Below are 16718 nucleotides of genomic sequence, written 5' to 3'. Positions count from 1 at the left end.
TTGGCAACATTCTAGCTATCCCCTGAATAATAGTGCGCCATTCCAGATGTACAATGACTATTATTGGTATATTTCTGTCTATCCCTGGACGATTAAAAGTGAAAATCATTACCATATGAGAAACAACTCTTATTTGATGACGAATGGACACGGAAGGTAGAATCTGCCTATGTGTGACCGTAAAGTGAGTGGCAAAGTGAAAATGGCAAGCTAATGTTTGTGGGCCAAACATGCGTTGCAGCTAATGGCATCAGTGAAAATGTCTGTTCATGACTAGGAGTGCCAGATATTAATCCTGGTTGACACAGTAGCAAATAGTAACTTTGTATTTATAATGCTATGAGGTCAAAGTCTGTTGCCTAAAGCACTGAGCATATGTAAATTATGTATATCTATATATTTTAGTAATAAAAGACTATATGTAGAAGCATTGTTGTCCATTAAAGGGATTCACTCCAGAACTCAGCGATAACACTCTTACATAACCTCTCAAGAACATGGACGGCAACACGTTGCTGTGTTTTTAGTGACTTTGTATCTGTTTGAGATATAAACTAATTGTTTTGTTAAAATCTACAGAATATGCAGCAGGTGAAGAACAAAGTGGCAAATACAGCAAATCCATAATTTTCAGAAAACACAGAGGCCTCAAATTTGCATAAATTGACTAAATCCCAATCATAGCCGTTTTACCATCCTTGCTTGCATAAGGTGGCCAGTGCACACTTGCTGAGCCAGTGTTGCATGGGGCATCGAAGAAATGGCCCATGGGCAAAGAAAATTAAGGAAGAAGAGAAACCTTAGTTGGGAGTCAAAGAGATGTGCAACGAGGGGGGTGGGGCAAGATGGAAGCCCAAGTTCCAACAAATGGCAGTGAAAACAGCCCACTTTTTAAAGCAGTAGCTATCATTAGTGTAGCAGGTGCAACAACACTGTGATCCATGGGTCTGGGACCACCGGATCACAATTATGATTTCTTTCTTTGAAAAGGGTATGGGGCTTCATTTTCCTTGGTGGCTTTAGGGCCGAACAGCACCTATGCTGAAAAATGAGGGCGCAAAACACAGCTCATTTTTTTTCCTAAAAGGGATGTGATGTGATCCAATGACGAGCGCTGCCGACTTTGGAACTGGGGAACCAAGTTCAAGTCTCAGTATTAGCTCAACATTCTGTGATTCGGGGCAAATCATTCAATCTCCTTCTTATGTAACGTAACTGGTGCTCATGTATAATGTAAAGTGTTAAAATATCCTTGGCCTGATCCACGCTATAAAAAACTGAGTGCTGATCAGGCCTGGTTGGGACGGGGTGAAAGAGGCACTGGAGATAGACTGCTACTCAGGGACACACCTATCATTCGTGCCATAGATACAGTTACAGTGGGGACCAGGATTACAAGGGTAGCACTGTGTTTTGGTCAATTTCTTTTTGATGAATATGCCCTACTATAAATCTCACGTTTAATTGTGGATTCAGAGCCACAGAAAAACGTATACATGAAATGATCTCATAAGCGCCGCCACCAAGCTCAGCCTTGCCTTTCCTGCTCCACTTAACATTGCCATAAATGTTTGGAGGGGTCTAGGTGAAAATGTTTGAAGACCTCTCAGTTAAGGTCTTTTATAACTTAGGACCAAGAATCTAATTGGAAATATTTAATGAAGAAAGGATAAGAAAGGATATAAAAGTTTTGAAAAACAATCGCCAGGTGACGTTGTAGAATCAGATTTGTTCTTGTCTGTATTAAGGCTCTTTAGTCACTTGAGGTTCTGTGAATTCTGAACCCGTGGGTTCCATTTTGTGTATGGCAGCCATTTTGTGGGTGCCCTCACATAGGCCGAGGATTGTGGCTGAACTAGTCTTTTAAGGACATGTACACCTTAGCTCGAGGTCATGCGGACTCCTGTTTGACCTGAGTGAACTGACCCTGTTGCCTGAAGCTGACCTTGTTAAACCAGTTCCTGCCCTTTAGCTGACCAAGATTAAGGATCAGAGCACAGGACACCATAAAGTTTTACTGCACACAAACATGCCTTATCCTACTTCTATCTGTTTCTGTTTCTTCTTTTATGGTCTATTTACGATATGGGTTGTGGTCCTTTTTATTATGGGTTTGCCCGGCTTGTTTAAAGAAGAATGTTGGGTTTGTTCAATGATTAATTATGGGCCGGCCAACTGTAAAATGGGTTTGTCGTCATGCGATACCTTGCGTAATAATACCTATGATTGAACAATTGTAAATAGTGGGTGTTTGTCCTATTGGCTAATGTTTGGCAGACCTTGCATGTCCATGTTAGGCATTTTGCATGCTTGCAAAAGCAAGGACTGCCCCTTACTTTTATGCTGAGTTTTGTAACCCAGAGCATATATAAGGCCTCTGTTCTCTGTACTCCTCAGACTGCCTCATTCAGTTGCTAAGGCTTCTGGGTGACATAGCCTCACTTATTTAAGTTTAATAAAGATGTCTTTTCATATTTCAGCTTCTGTGCCAAGTTCCTTTTTCTATTAGTAAGTACTCCCTGAGAATGAAGATTTCATTTCTTCATACTTTTTAAGACACCAGTTGAAGTATTCCCAATTCTGCAACGATTCTATCCCAATTTAAAGAGGAATCAAGCTGCAACTCCCTCTACGCCCTCCCCCCCCCACCACTAAACCGAAAGGGAAGGAAAGGCGGGCCTGCCACAAGAATATCTGAATAGATCACTAGAGCCATTTCAAAACTTCTGGCCTTTTAGCCAATTTATGCAGAACTTGTGTTGCAAAATTGAACTTTTGGAACACACCATTGACCGGTGGCCTACCTCATTGTGTGGGCCTTTTCCTTACGAAATCTAGGTCCTTTTATCCCTCTCCCAGTCCTGAGGAAGACCCGAAGCTGAGGTGTTGATCCTCCCTCTGCAGCGTCAGGGTCGAAACGTCGACGATCTCCCCCATTTTGTGATGCCTGCAAACCCCCCCCCACCCCTGTTTTCCTTTTGTCCCCTTGGTTTGGAAACTGTAAACAAATCGTATGATTAATATACGTGGGGCAGGCTCTAACCTAAGGGAATAGTACCATAGCATCTAAAACCATTGGATTTATTTTTTCATTTATCTTTTCTTTTCACTTGAGCATGCATTTTTGCACTTTCTACTGCATCTGGCAGAATCTCTTCCCTACCTCATGTCCTGTATAAATTTGTAAATACGAAATAAATTATGATACTATATGTCAAAATAATCTATTTTGTTTTGGGTATCATTTTCAAGGCCACTAGCGCATAGGGTGTTAGCTGTTTCTCTTTTGTTACAGGATTCAATCCAAGGAATTACCTCAGATTCATAATGAGGGATACATTCAAATGTGTTGATTAAATGTGTGCCTAGGACCACCTTGTTGTTTATACTATCCGATACCCAGGTACTTGGACTTTGTCTGGGTTTACCCCCCATTTTCATAATCTTTCAATTAGAAACAGTTTAAATTAAGTGAAATGGCAGACGGGTAAAAACGAAGCAGGGGTGTAGAATTTAATGAAATATGTACTTGTCCAAGGGACAAGTAGCTTCATAAATCTACTTGTCCTGTAACAAAACCCACTTTTCTCTTTGGTGCCACATAGTGCGCCGTAAAATAATGGCAGCCATCTCAATATAGAAGAGCTCTTATAGTAGCCTCTCTGGTTAATGTCAGGCTAATACTATAAAAGGATTTGACTTTTGGGGGTTTTCACTAGCTTTTCTCTATTCTTTTCCCATACTGAGAAAGGTTGGAAATGTACTACCCCTGACAACGGCAGAAGTAAAGTTTCTTCCAGGGCTGAGAAAATGTGGTTCGAGGAAAAGTTAACTTGTAAACACTCAGATTTCCACTGGGGTACATTCATCTTTGCTCATGCTAAAATGCAATTCGCAAATATTTTCTAGAATTACGGTTTCCTGGCCTACTTAAGGAAATTCATGTGAATTCATGAAAAACGTAAATCTGATTTCATATAAGGACATATATCCTGGGTGCACTTTTGTGACTTTCTTTAACATTTGAGCCCCTAATTCAATCTGAATTAAACAAGACTTTTTGTTTTTATTTAAATGCTTTCTCATCCTATCTATCGGCTGGCTTCCTTGTGTGTGACAACATTCTGCTCTTTTACAAAGTAGTTTTGTTCAGTACCAGGAATTTCTATGGCAATGAGGCCTTTATGAGACCAAATACTGGCTGTCTAGTAAGAACGTGCTGGCGAACAGCACCACACCTACCTGATAATCCCCAGGTAGAGAAAGGAGCATAGTGCAGGCCAAGTGAGTAACCAGAAAATTGAAATACACCCCCCCCCACTTTGATCCAAAGCTCTTATGTCACCAAGCAAGCGAAAAAAGTCACTGGAGTCCTCTCCAGAATTGCTCTGTCTCTTCCATCTAAGCATCCATCCATTCATCCTTTCACCCACTGATATCTAGCATTTCATCTTTAGATGGTCATCCATTCATTCTTTCATCCATTAGCCTTTCACCAATATGTTCGTCCATCTGTTGATTTGTCAGTCCATCCGCTCATCAATATCCAAACCCACCCATCCATCTGCAAACCTAACCATTTCAGCCATCTGTCCATCCTTTCGCTCATCCATACAGCCACCCTTTACCTCTATCCATCCATCCTTTCACTTATCCATCCATCCACTCATCCATCCACCCTTTCACTCATCCATCCACCCACCCTTCTACCAATCCATCAATCCATCCTTCCACTCATCCATTTATCCTTTACACTCATCCATCCTTTCGCTCCCTAATCCATACACCCTGTAACCCATCCATCAATTAAGCTTTTCCTTCATTATAACATCCTTTGTCCATCCACTATCCCCGTCACTCAACCATCCCTGTCACTCATTCATCCATGCATTTAGCCAGCAACACTTACACTCACTCATCCTTTCACCGACACATTCATCCATCCTTTTACTCACACCCACCCTTTCACATTAATTATGAGCCTTTGTCTGTTGAGCTGCAGACAGAAGAGGCCCATCAAGAGCTCCACCTCTACAGTAGCTGCTAAAGTGGGGTGTTCACGAAGCCACTGTTCATACCTATCCTTCCATCTCCAAACCTATCTATCAAACTCATCCATCCCGCCTTCCTTTCACTCATCCATCCTTTTGCTCATCATCCATCCTTTCACCCCACACATCCTCCTTTTCGCTCATATTCATCCACCCTTTCACTCATCCCTCCATCCATCCTTTTGCTCATACATCCACCCTCCTTTTCACTTTTATATCCTTCCACCCTTTCACTTCCTCCATTTATGCTTTAGCTCATCCATTCACCCTTTTACCCCATCCATCATTCCATTTCGCTCGTATATCCATCCACCCTTTCACTAATCCCTCCATCCACCTTTACACTCAACTATCCACCCATTCATCCACCCTTCCACCCAGCTAGCCACCTACCCACCCACCGATTCATCCACCCACCCACTCAGCCATCCATCCACTCTATCTCTCACCCATTAATCCCCCTTTCATTCAGCCATCCATCCTTTCACTCATTAAACCACTTTCACCCCATCATCCACTCAGCCATCCATCCTTTCACCTTTGCCCATCCATTCTTTCACGCATCCTTCCTTACATCCATCATTTCACTCATTCATTCATGCATCTATTCATCCACCCTTTCACTCCACCCATTCATCCATGCACCTATCCATCCAACCTTTCACTCATTCATACATGCATCTACCCATCCAACCTTTCACTCATTCATACATGCATCTACCCATCCACCCTTTCACTTATTCATCCATGCATCTATACATCCACCCTCTCACTTATTCTTCCATGCATCTATCCATCCACCCTTTCACTCATTCATCCATGCATCTATTCATCCACCCTATCACTAATCCACCCACCCCTTTCAAATCCATTATGGGCCTTTGTGTGCAGACCTGCAGACTGAAGAGGCCCATCAAGAACTCCACAGCTGCTGTAGTTGCTATGGCAGTGTGTTCAAAATGCCCCTGGTGTATGCACAAAGTGAGATGAGAGGCCTAGTGGAAGGACAGAAATGGGGGTGGCCTTAGGACTGCATGAAAGCCTCATGGAGAAACTTATGAGCTTTAATGTAAGCCCTGAATGACTGAGAAAACGAGAGGTCAAGGGGAGCAGGTCCGAGCTGTCAGAGAGGGCGGTGTTAGCAGGTTTAGGCACCGGGTGAAACATAAAGTGTACAGGAAAGGAAAAGTGCAAAGAAGGGGGGGCACGAGGTGCATGAGAAGGGAAAGCACTGCTCTTGGGGCCGTATGGGGCCCCAAGAATGGAGCAGAGATTAAAACGCAGGGGTCATAGAGTTCAAGTCAGAGCAAGAGGCCAAGAGGCAGATAAGGCAGCCTCTTACATGACAGTGCTGTGAGTGTTCTGGAGCTGCAGAAGCACGATGTTTGTCTCATGCTCAAAGAAAATAAAAGGAACAGGGGCGGGCCTGGGGGCCACACAAGCTAATGGAGCTGGCTGCAACTTTGAGCTCTGCTTTATCTCTGTTGTTGTTCTGCTCTGGGGAAATTAAAGTGCGGGCCCCAGCACTATTAAACTGTCTACTTGTCCTTTGGACAAAATGCTAAATAAAACTTCTTGCCCTCCTAAGAAATCTAGATGTCTCGGGCGTCGGGAGATAGGAATTCCCCACCCCTGCGAAGGCTAGATCCCTTTGATAATAATGAGCGCATTAATTTCTTATGTGAGGTGTGCATGATGTGGACTCTCATCAAGGTGTTGTAGGAGTGCAACAGTATACTCTGAAAGAGGGAGAATCAGTGTAAGTGCCTCAGGGCAGACTGGATGAATATGATTTAATATTACTGTCCTTAAAGGCTCACATCAAGAACTCTGCAAAAAGTGCTCTCTTCTCTCTAAAACACTTCAAGAAACTGAAACCTTTTCTACCCCACGATGACCTCAAGACAGTAGTCCAATCCCTAATTCTCTCTAAAATGGACTACAGGAACGCCATCCTTACAGAAACTTCAAAAGCGCACCTAGCCCCTCTAAGAGCAGTGCTGAACATGTCCTCTCGACTCGTATCAGGAGTTAAAAGATTTACATATCCCTCCAGCTCTCAACTGCCTCAATTGGCTTCCCATGGAAGGGAGATGTATCTATAAATTGGCCTGCATCACACACAAAACCCTTCACTCTCCTGACCCAACTACTTAAATATTAAACTGGAACTACTAGACAACCTGTTCCCCAAGTTCAAAGAGCACCTCTCCAAGCTGCGGACCCACACCCAGAACTCCGCCAGCACTATCCCCCCTGACCTCGCAGCCACCACCTACTACACCTCTACCCCCAGCACCCCAGTAAATGGCCCACCTGCTGTTAACGCCCCACACTCCCCAAGGACAGTCACGAATATCCCCACCGCACATACTAGTAGCCCCTCCAACATGACACTTCTTATCCCCACCCACACCCCCTCCATCCCTCTCCCCTCGGACAGATCATCCCCCACCCACAACACTCCACCATTTGAACAAGCCACCGCCCAAAGTTTATCCACCCCCTCCCATCCCCCCTTCGACAGACACCTCTCCCTCCCCATCTCTCTCTCCACTCCCACCCACGTGTCTCTCACACCCGACACAACAACTCCCACCCACAACACGCCTACATCTGCACACACCATCACTCGGAGTTTATCCACCCAACCACCCCATCCCCCCCACGGCAGACACCTCTCCCTTCCCCGCTCCCTCCCCACTCCCACTCATAACGTCATCCCCCTCCCAACACAAGATACAGAACATACCCCCTCCCTTACCCTAGCACCCCCCTCTCTCCCACCTCCTATTCTTAGCCCTCACTACCCTCCTGTCTCCCCCACTGTCTTCAACCTTCACTCACTCTTCTACTCACCTGTACCGTCTCCCACTGAAGTCACTATCTATGCTTCCCACCCACCGCCTGCCTCACCTTCACCACTCACACCCCTTGCCCACAAACACGTCCACACCTTGAATACCATCCCACCCATTAGCACCGCGGAACACCTCAGCAACCCTCCTGACTTGACCTTATCCACACTCCAACAAGTCAAGGAGGAAATTTTACAAATCAAAAAAGACATCCACGCAATCAAAGTCCTTCTCTCCTCACAGCCCAGTCTACCTCCCACCATCCCATTACCCTACAAACGACGCACCCTTCCTACATACACTCGCCCCCGACGACACCAGCAATGGTCCACTATCCCCGTTCGCAATAACTCCCACCGCCCCCGTCGTGTTCTCAGCCCCTTGTCGGACCTCGACCTTTGCTCTCTCCTACGCTCTTATGGCCCAGGTCCGGTAAAAGGTTTTTCCAATTCGCACATCCCCATACCCACAATTCCCACAAACGCTCTGAGGCTCCCAACACTCAACAACAGAGGCTCCGTCCCTAACAACCTCAGGAAAGTTCCCCTCACACTAGAAAGCTCGACCACCCTTCTCTCTCCCAAACTCAAATGCATCCTACTAAACTGCAGATCGGCCCAGAGACATTCCTCCGACATCGCGGATCTTGTCTCAAATAGGGAGCTAGACCTAGCCTTTCTAACGGAAACGTGGCTCACTGAAGCCTCCACCCCGATTATGGACATACTAGTCCCCCCCAATTATCACATCATTAGGCTGGACAGGTCTCCTGGCAAGACGGGCGGGGGAATTGCATGCATTGTTAAGAGCAACCTCTCCGTTACTCAAGTCACCTCCCCCTCCCTTTCCTCCTGTGAACTCCTCTGCCTAGACATCATCAGTGAGGGCAAACAAGTATGTACTTTACATCTCATTTATCACCCGCCTGGTGACAATCTCATATTCACCCAACAAGTCATGGACCTGATCACTTCCAACGCCGGTCGGCAGACCACTCAAGTCTACCTGGGTGACTTCAATCTCCACTGGAACGATCAGAAAGACACTGCAGTGAATAGTCTAAAAACTTTCCTCAATGCGCTTGACCTCACCCAATTATGCGATAAACCAACACACGACAAAGGCGCGATACTCGATCTCATCATTGCCAAAGAGAACGCTATTCAACTGGAAGCGATTCTACCCTGCGATTGGTCAGATCACCACATTATCACCTTCTTTATCAACGAAAAAGTTAAACCTAACCCTACTCAACCAATCAAATCCAAAACATGGAAAAGGGATTTGAAGAATCTTAACCCCTCCACACTACCTCCCCACATCGGCAACCTCCTCCTTCCCCCTTCAGGTGCCTCAGATGTTCAATCACTGACTGACCACTACCTTGACTCTATGAATACAATAGTCAATGAAGTCGCCCCTCTGCAACTGAAGAGAGTCTCCACCAAAATTTCTAACCCCTGGTATGATGACAGTCTCAATGACGAAAGGCGTAATATGCGAATGGCAGAGCGCACCTGGAGATCGGACCCTTCAGCACTGCATCTCAAAAAGCTCAAGAACAAGAGAAATGCCTACTTTAGGAAAATAAAGCGCACAAAGTCGGACTTCTTCAGCCGCCAGTTGGACCAAGCGAAGAATAGGCCAAGAAAACTGTTCGAGCTAATCAAGACCCAAACAAAGGCACAACCCACACAATCAAATAGCACAACAAATGACACTCCACACTGTGAAGCCTTCTCTGCTTTCTTTAAACATAAGACTGACAACATAAGAAATGACCTCATAATGGATGTAAATCGATACTCCAACTTCACCAGAATGGCTGACACTCAACCTAAAAACAAGGCATCCTGGCAGTACTTCGACACCTACTCGGAAGAAGCTATACACAAACTGCTCTGCACTTTGAAGCCCTCTAATCACCTCACAGACCCTCTACCTGCTAATGCGGTAAAAGACTTTATCCCCTTGCTCCTCCCTCTCTGGACCAAGATCATTAACAGCTCTTTGCAACAAGGACACATTCCCGACTCCCTTAAGGTGGGGCAAGTCACGCCTATACTCAAGAAACCTACAGCTGATCCGTCTGACCTAAACAATTATCGGCCCATCACCAATATCCCCACCCTGGCCAAACTGTTGGAGAAATGTGTCCAACTCCAACTAACAAAACACATTGATAAATTTGACCTCCTCAACCCTCATCAATCAGGTTTCAGAGCGAAACATAGCACGGAAACAGCCATGACACACATAATTGATGACGCCCTCCAAATTCTGGATCGTAATGAGTCCTGCCTCCTCATCCTTCTTGATCTCTCGTCAGCATTTGACACGGTCAAACATGAGAACTTGTTGGAGCTGCTAAGTACTAGGATGGGGCTATCGGGAACTGTTCTCAAATGGTTTTCGTCTTTCCTTCACAACCGGTCTCAGAGGTTCAAGATCGACAATGTACTATCTACACCGGTGCCTGCAGATCTTGGGGTTCCACAAGGATCCACCCTCTCTCCTACACTGTTCAACCTCGTTATGGAACCCCTCGCCACCTTGCTTCAAGCATCCAATGTTCAATTCCATATGTACGCTGATGACACACAACTCTACCTAAAGTTACAGTCCCCGGAAGATATCAAACAGCTGAATTCCACGCTTATTAACACCCAATCCTGGCTGGCCGACAATCACCTCAAACTAAATGCTCTAAAAACTGAGTTCCTACTCATCTCACCTCCGGCGAAAATCTCCACCACCCAAACCTGGCTCAACAACCTAACAGCACTCAATGTCCAACCTACCATCGTGGACTCGGCGAAATCCCTAGGCATCACACTCGACGCCAAGCTCGACATGCAGCAGCACGTCAGCAAAGCCACAAAAGCAGCTAATTTCCAAATTAACACGCTGAGGAAAATTAAACCCTTCCTCCCGGCCAAAGACTTCCAAACTGCTGTACAAGCTCTAGTCATCCCTCGAATAGACTACGGAATTGCGACCCTCAGCGGTCTCCCGCTATCCACAACAGCACCCGTAAGAGCCTCCCTGAACGCTGCCGCGAGACTCATTACTGGCTCTAGAAAGCACTCGCACATATCCCCAGACCTAAAGTCTCTAAAATGGCTGCCTTTTGAAGCCAGAATACAGCTAAAAATTGCAACTATGACACACGCGGCCGTGCACCACAAGGCACCCAACTACCTCGCTCAAAAGCTGTCTATATCAGGAGGTTCGAGATCCAATAGGAGTACTAAAAATCTACTCCTGAAACCTCGTAGATTTCGGAAAGCGAAAACTTACAAACGCTCCTTCTCAGGAATGGCACCCAGGATCTGGAATGCGCTCCCTCCTGAAACAAGGCTAATCACCTCCACTGCACTCTTCAAGAAAGAGGTGAAAACAATGCTTCTGGCCAAGATCTCCTGATCGCTACAGATGTTGGGTCAGAGACTCTGCATTGCTTGTACCGCTGCTCTGCCTATCCCCTGGCACTATACTCGACTTGTTGGGGGCACTATTACGCTACTCTCTTACTACCGACCAAGATATGATACACGTTGGTTTACTGATCCACCTGTTCGCCATTGTAGTGGGATCAATGACCTGTGCTGCTCTATACTACTCCCTTACCTGATCATATATGGATTGGTTTTATGTTTGTTTTTTTCATCCATGTTATTACCATGTTACTTACCATGTTATTACCAAGTTATTACCAAGTTATTACCATGTTACCATGTTACTTACCTGATCATATATGGAGTGGTTTTATGTTTGTTTTTATCATCCATGTTATTACCATGTCACTGACTATTATACTGTTCCCATTATCTCTGTTTACTCCTATTGCCCCTTCCCTGTCTTTGTGAAGCGCTCTGATATCTGTAAGGATCCTGTTCGCGCTATATAAAACTTTGAATAAATAAAATAAAATAAATAAACTGAATAGAGAGGGTCAATCCAGAACACTAAGAAGCTCCAACTCATTCCTTCTCATTCCTCCGAAATTGAAAAAGAAAACCACCCAATACCGATCGTTCTCTGGCAACGCTCCCAGAATATGGAACGCTCTCCCTGGAGACCTCAGATGCAACCCCTTCTTCTCCTGTTTCAAAAGGGACCTGAAACTCCCATCTCCTAAACAAATACTTTCATGACCAACGTCAACTAACCTAGTCTTCTTTATCCGAGTTGTCCCCTCTCTCTCTGGACATTCATGGATAGTGGGTGACCGGACTATGTCACTCTCGCCTTTTCTCTTGTTGCTCTCTCCTCCTCCGCTGCACTGCATTTTTTTGCACATGCTGTATTTTTTTTATTTCTATGGTTTGCTTCCTTACTGCCAGCCTACTATGTAATGTAATGTCATTCTGCTGTTTACTGTGTGTATGTAAAGCGCTCTGATACTCACGGGTTAAGCCAGCGCTATATAAAACTTTAAAATAAAGTAAAATAACTAAAAAATAAAAAAGGCAGTGCATCCAGCACCACTCACCCCACCAGTGGTGGTTCGACCCCTTACCGAATGTCATAACATTCCATGGATGATGTATACAAGGCTCCAAGGCATTACATCACTTAAGGAGATATAACACAAGAAAGTTTTAACACTTGTCAATCATACCTTTTCCCTTAATAGGTCTACCTGGCTATGGGTCGTAGACACCTCTGTAAGGTTCTTTCATATTTACAAGTCTGCACAAACCCACTACTTGTGCAGCCTAGAATGGCACACTGCGAGTGAGGTCCCGGTTGTAAAGTAGGAATCCTGGCCTGTTATGAAAAAAGTTTGCCGATAAGAAACGCGACTCTTCTGCGTGGTTTTCCACACCTGCAAAACGCTTTTATCAAACCAAAAAGGGAAACGCTACTGACGATAAAATAGCTGGGGAACTAAAAGCTCATCTTTTGTAACTGGTTAAAACATAATCATAGGCATCGTTATCTAATGCACTTGAATAGTGAACATCTGCCGTGTTCAATCAGCTTTCACATATTGCACTTGTCTATAAAAAACACCAGGGGGCAGCACAGCTTTACGTACCCATTATAGTTATGTTTTTCTATAAAACACTGAAAAGCTAAACATCTTGAGCGGAAATCTTTGGAGCAAACGCATACAAATAGTTGAAATTGAAAAAGAGTGCGTTCTTCTACTTATCGAAGATGCAGTGCTCGTTTTCAAAAGTGTCATGTTTATTACTGTAACGTAAAAACCTTCATATGTTTACCAAACATTCAAAGACGTGTAGCACCTAGTCCATTGCTAAAAGTTAAGTGGATCTTATATTTTCAAATAGAAGGTAAACGGTAACACAATAACGATTTTACAACTTCGAGGAATATAAAAATGTTAAGAGATGTATTAAACACATCTCACTTACACTCCAAATGTGAAGGGGTGGAACATAAGGCAAGAGCGGCGCTACTCTAGTCCAGCTATGCAAGAGATTGAATAGAGCTACAAAATACAGATGGCTTATAGTAAGTACGGTGCAAGGGACTCAATTTTGGCAGTTACGTTTCGTAGCTTAATCGAACCATCCATAAAAAGTCCAAGTGATTAGTTTTTCTGCGAGCAAGAATAAAAAGTCATGTTTTCTTTTTAGACCAGCTGAGCATTGAGCTATATTAAAAAGGGATGTGATACTGCACCAACGAGACGAACGGAAAAAAACCAGAAGAAAAAAGCTGTTTCTTTTTACATGTCAATAAAAATACTAATAGTTTCTCTGCATCAGTTAAATGTGACATTAGACAACAACTTTGCAGAAATGCTGCAAGTTAGTCGACCTGCACCATAACCCCCCTTTCAAGAATATTTACTTAAGAAGTTTTAACCGCAGCACAGCGGAAAAGGAGTGCGTGCATCGCAGCAAAGCCAGCTGAATTTGTGACCTCAAACCACCTATTTCCGTTCTCGGTTACATTCACTCGCAAACACAGCCTGTTCCATGGACTTTAATCAGTCTTCGTGTGGAGAAAATAAAAAACTTAAATGGACATGGGCTCAATTTATCCCGTGCTACCTGCAAGACCCTTATTAAATTGCACTGCCCAGTTATAAGGGGTTTCTGTAAAACCCAATTACGGTGCGGGTCGTTTGGCGCTGGACTACATGTAGTGAACAGCTATACATTTATATTGATCAAGTAAAACCAATACCAAATAGATCATTACAGTTAAGCGGCCCAAAGATGCAACATGAAAGCAAGACTACAAATCATAGTATCCAAAATACTATTGGGTAAAATGATCATAACCCTGGTTGAATGTAACGTTATGTTTGGGGGCTCGGGCCATGTTGTAAACATTTACGGTCATTAAAAGCTTTAACTGGAATTACCAAAGAAAAATGCCCTAAAGACAAGTGTATCTTGCAAGAACCTCGATATACAACTGAGCCCAAGGCATTTCAGCCAGAAAAGCAGCACGCACGACAGGGACAATATAACCAAAACAAAAGCATGCCAGTTGATAAGAGCTCTCTTTACATTCTCCCGGTGCCGAGTGACATTTACATAGAGGTCGCAGAAATCACGCGTGTGGCGCAAAGGTCAGTCCTACTGAGAAAGGAAGAGTCGGGGCATGCTCAGTCAGGATCGTTGACTTAAAACACAGCTGAACGACAAGAATATTAAAAGACGCAGGTGGTGTCACTTCCTCCAGAGGACGTATGGGTAGTTATTAGAATCAAATAGTTAATAATAAAAAATACGAAATGACATGTCATGTTTTGTTCGCGACAGACGATAGTTTGCTTGCTTTGCGACTGCAAAAACAAAACATCCAGAATATGTCTGAAAGTATGCACTCTCCATAAACCCTCCCCTTTCAACTGCATAACGGTATCCAAAAAACAAACAGACCCATGTGGCTTCCCCGTTATATCAAATGTCGTCAGATTATCGCTTTCTCAAAACGAAAAGTACACAGTACCCATGTATGGCTTGCTTTAAATGCACGTATCGCACAGGAGAAGGCGTGGCGCTGGTTAGGCTGAATAACCCCACTTTCAGAAGTTGCAGTCTGAGACAAGCATCCTGTTCTTAGATGCAGACATAATAAATGGCACGCCTGTGCATACAAGGGGCGGATAGGCGTCATTGAGTAGCAGCATTGTGGGATCTGGAATGTGCTGGCAGGGGTCCCGGGCCATAAAAAAAAAAGTGATGTAATAGGAACCCTGGCGGGAAACACGCACTTGCACCAAACAGAAAGTCGATCTGCGGGAGTGCGCACTCGCCGACAGACCAGGTTCATCAACAAGCGTTCTGTGTAAATCGTCACCAACACCTACCTGAGGCTTCCCGCCCCACGTAAAAGCGTTCCTGTGTGTAATTAATGAAGCCGCGAAGGTACTCACCCCTCAGCAAAGAAGCGACATGTCTTCTCCCGTGTGTGCAGCGCTGCCTCCCCCAGTCTGCATTTACAGTGCTGCCGCGAGCACTCCAGTGTCACAACTCACCCGGCTGAGTGAGGGGGCGGGTCCGAGTACACTGGCCAATGGCGTCTCAGATGCTACGGGTTGCGCAGGTGACTGAGACAAGCCCTTCTATTGGCTTAGTGGTCTGTAGTTGAGAACAACTCCCCGAGGCAGGGAGAAACGAAATTAAACCAGTGCGGTACAGTCGTGCTTGGATGCAGCCACCGATTTCCATTGTAAATAAAGAGCTTATCGTTGTGAGCAAACCTTACTCTTGATATGCGGGTGAGGGGAGGAGGCTTTCCCTTTCTTCCTTGCTTTATTACAGTATCCGTCACGTGTCCAAAAAATAGTACGTTTTGTGCATATTACAACAAAGTAAAAATACGCTACTACTCTAAAGAGTGATCCAGCGCTCCTATAGAAAAACTGTCTCACCAACGCTACCCAACTCCACAATACTTCCCATTAATCAAGAATCACTTACCAAGGCCCATAACTAACGAGACAATTTCTGAGCGACTGACTCATGTGACCTAATTAAACAGAACTATTCACAATCTATTTACACATTTATATACAACTGCAGTTTATCATTTCTTACCATGGTTTTTAAACATTTATCATTTTAATTAAGTCACTAATGTAGTAGCGGTCTAGTGTTCCGTCCCCGGAACAGGAAGCTAAGGGACAGGAAGCGGAAGGCGGCCATATTGTTCAGTAGCGCCGACCGCAACAGGCTAGCTTCAGCTCCCGGCGCTCCGGGAATAAACATCCATTCATAACCTTCACTTGTGCGTGTGGTGATTTACTTTTCCATAATGGCGACGAGGATTGGGATGTGACACCCGCGACCACACACGACGACGGTTACACGCATCCCGCGTGAACGAACGCAGAGACACCCGGAGCGCGGCAGAGGAGCCGCCGCTCTACATGCAAAAAGGCGCGAAACGAGCCGGCACCCCATAGACACAAAAGCGGTGCCAGAGCCTACACCCTGAGCATTGAGGGCCACGGCAGCAACTACCAAGCAGTCAACACAGGGGGCAGAGCGCACCAAACGCTACAAGAGGTACTCAAGCAGAGTGCGCGAGGTCAAAGCGAAAAGCGAATCTCCGTGGTCACTGGCTGCTAGCCAGGCACCCTGGCGGAACAGCGGACACTGGCGGAAACACCGGGCTCCTCACACCAATCTCAGGAGGACAGCCAACCAGAGCTATCGCACCCCACTAGGAGAGTCCAGGGGAAGGAGAGCGACGGAGAGCGCAGCGAAGAGGACGCGGCGAGGCAGCACACGCCGGGGAGACCACCCAGTCGAGCTATCAATACTGCGGCAGACAGAAGGAACGCACCGGCAATGGCAGCCCAGACCACATCCCT

The 16718-nt window shown here is 45.2% G+C and overlaps 1 protein-coding gene across 1 annotated transcript in view; it reads right to left on the bottom strand.

Annotated features, from left to right (window-relative positions):
* The window catches only part of LOC144810470 (uncharacterized), a 94523-nt gene extending 79113 nt beyond the window's left edge, over positions 1-15410 (bottom strand). The window contains exon 1 of the mRNA XM_078673787.1: positions 15276-15410. The gene's annotated coding sequence lies outside the window, so the exon portion shown is untranslated. The remainder of the gene's footprint in view (positions 1-15275) is intronic.
* Between the last annotated feature and the right edge of the window lie 1308 nt (positions 15411-16718).

The sequence above is a fragment of the Lissotriton helveticus genome, chromosome 1_1 (assembly GCF_964261635.1).
Source record: "Lissotriton helveticus chromosome 1_1, aLisHel1.1, whole genome shotgun sequence".
Lineage (NCBI taxonomy): Eukaryota > Metazoa > Chordata > Amphibia > Caudata > Salamandridae > Lissotriton > Lissotriton helveticus.
This window is presented reverse-complemented; position numbering and strand designations above follow the sequence as displayed.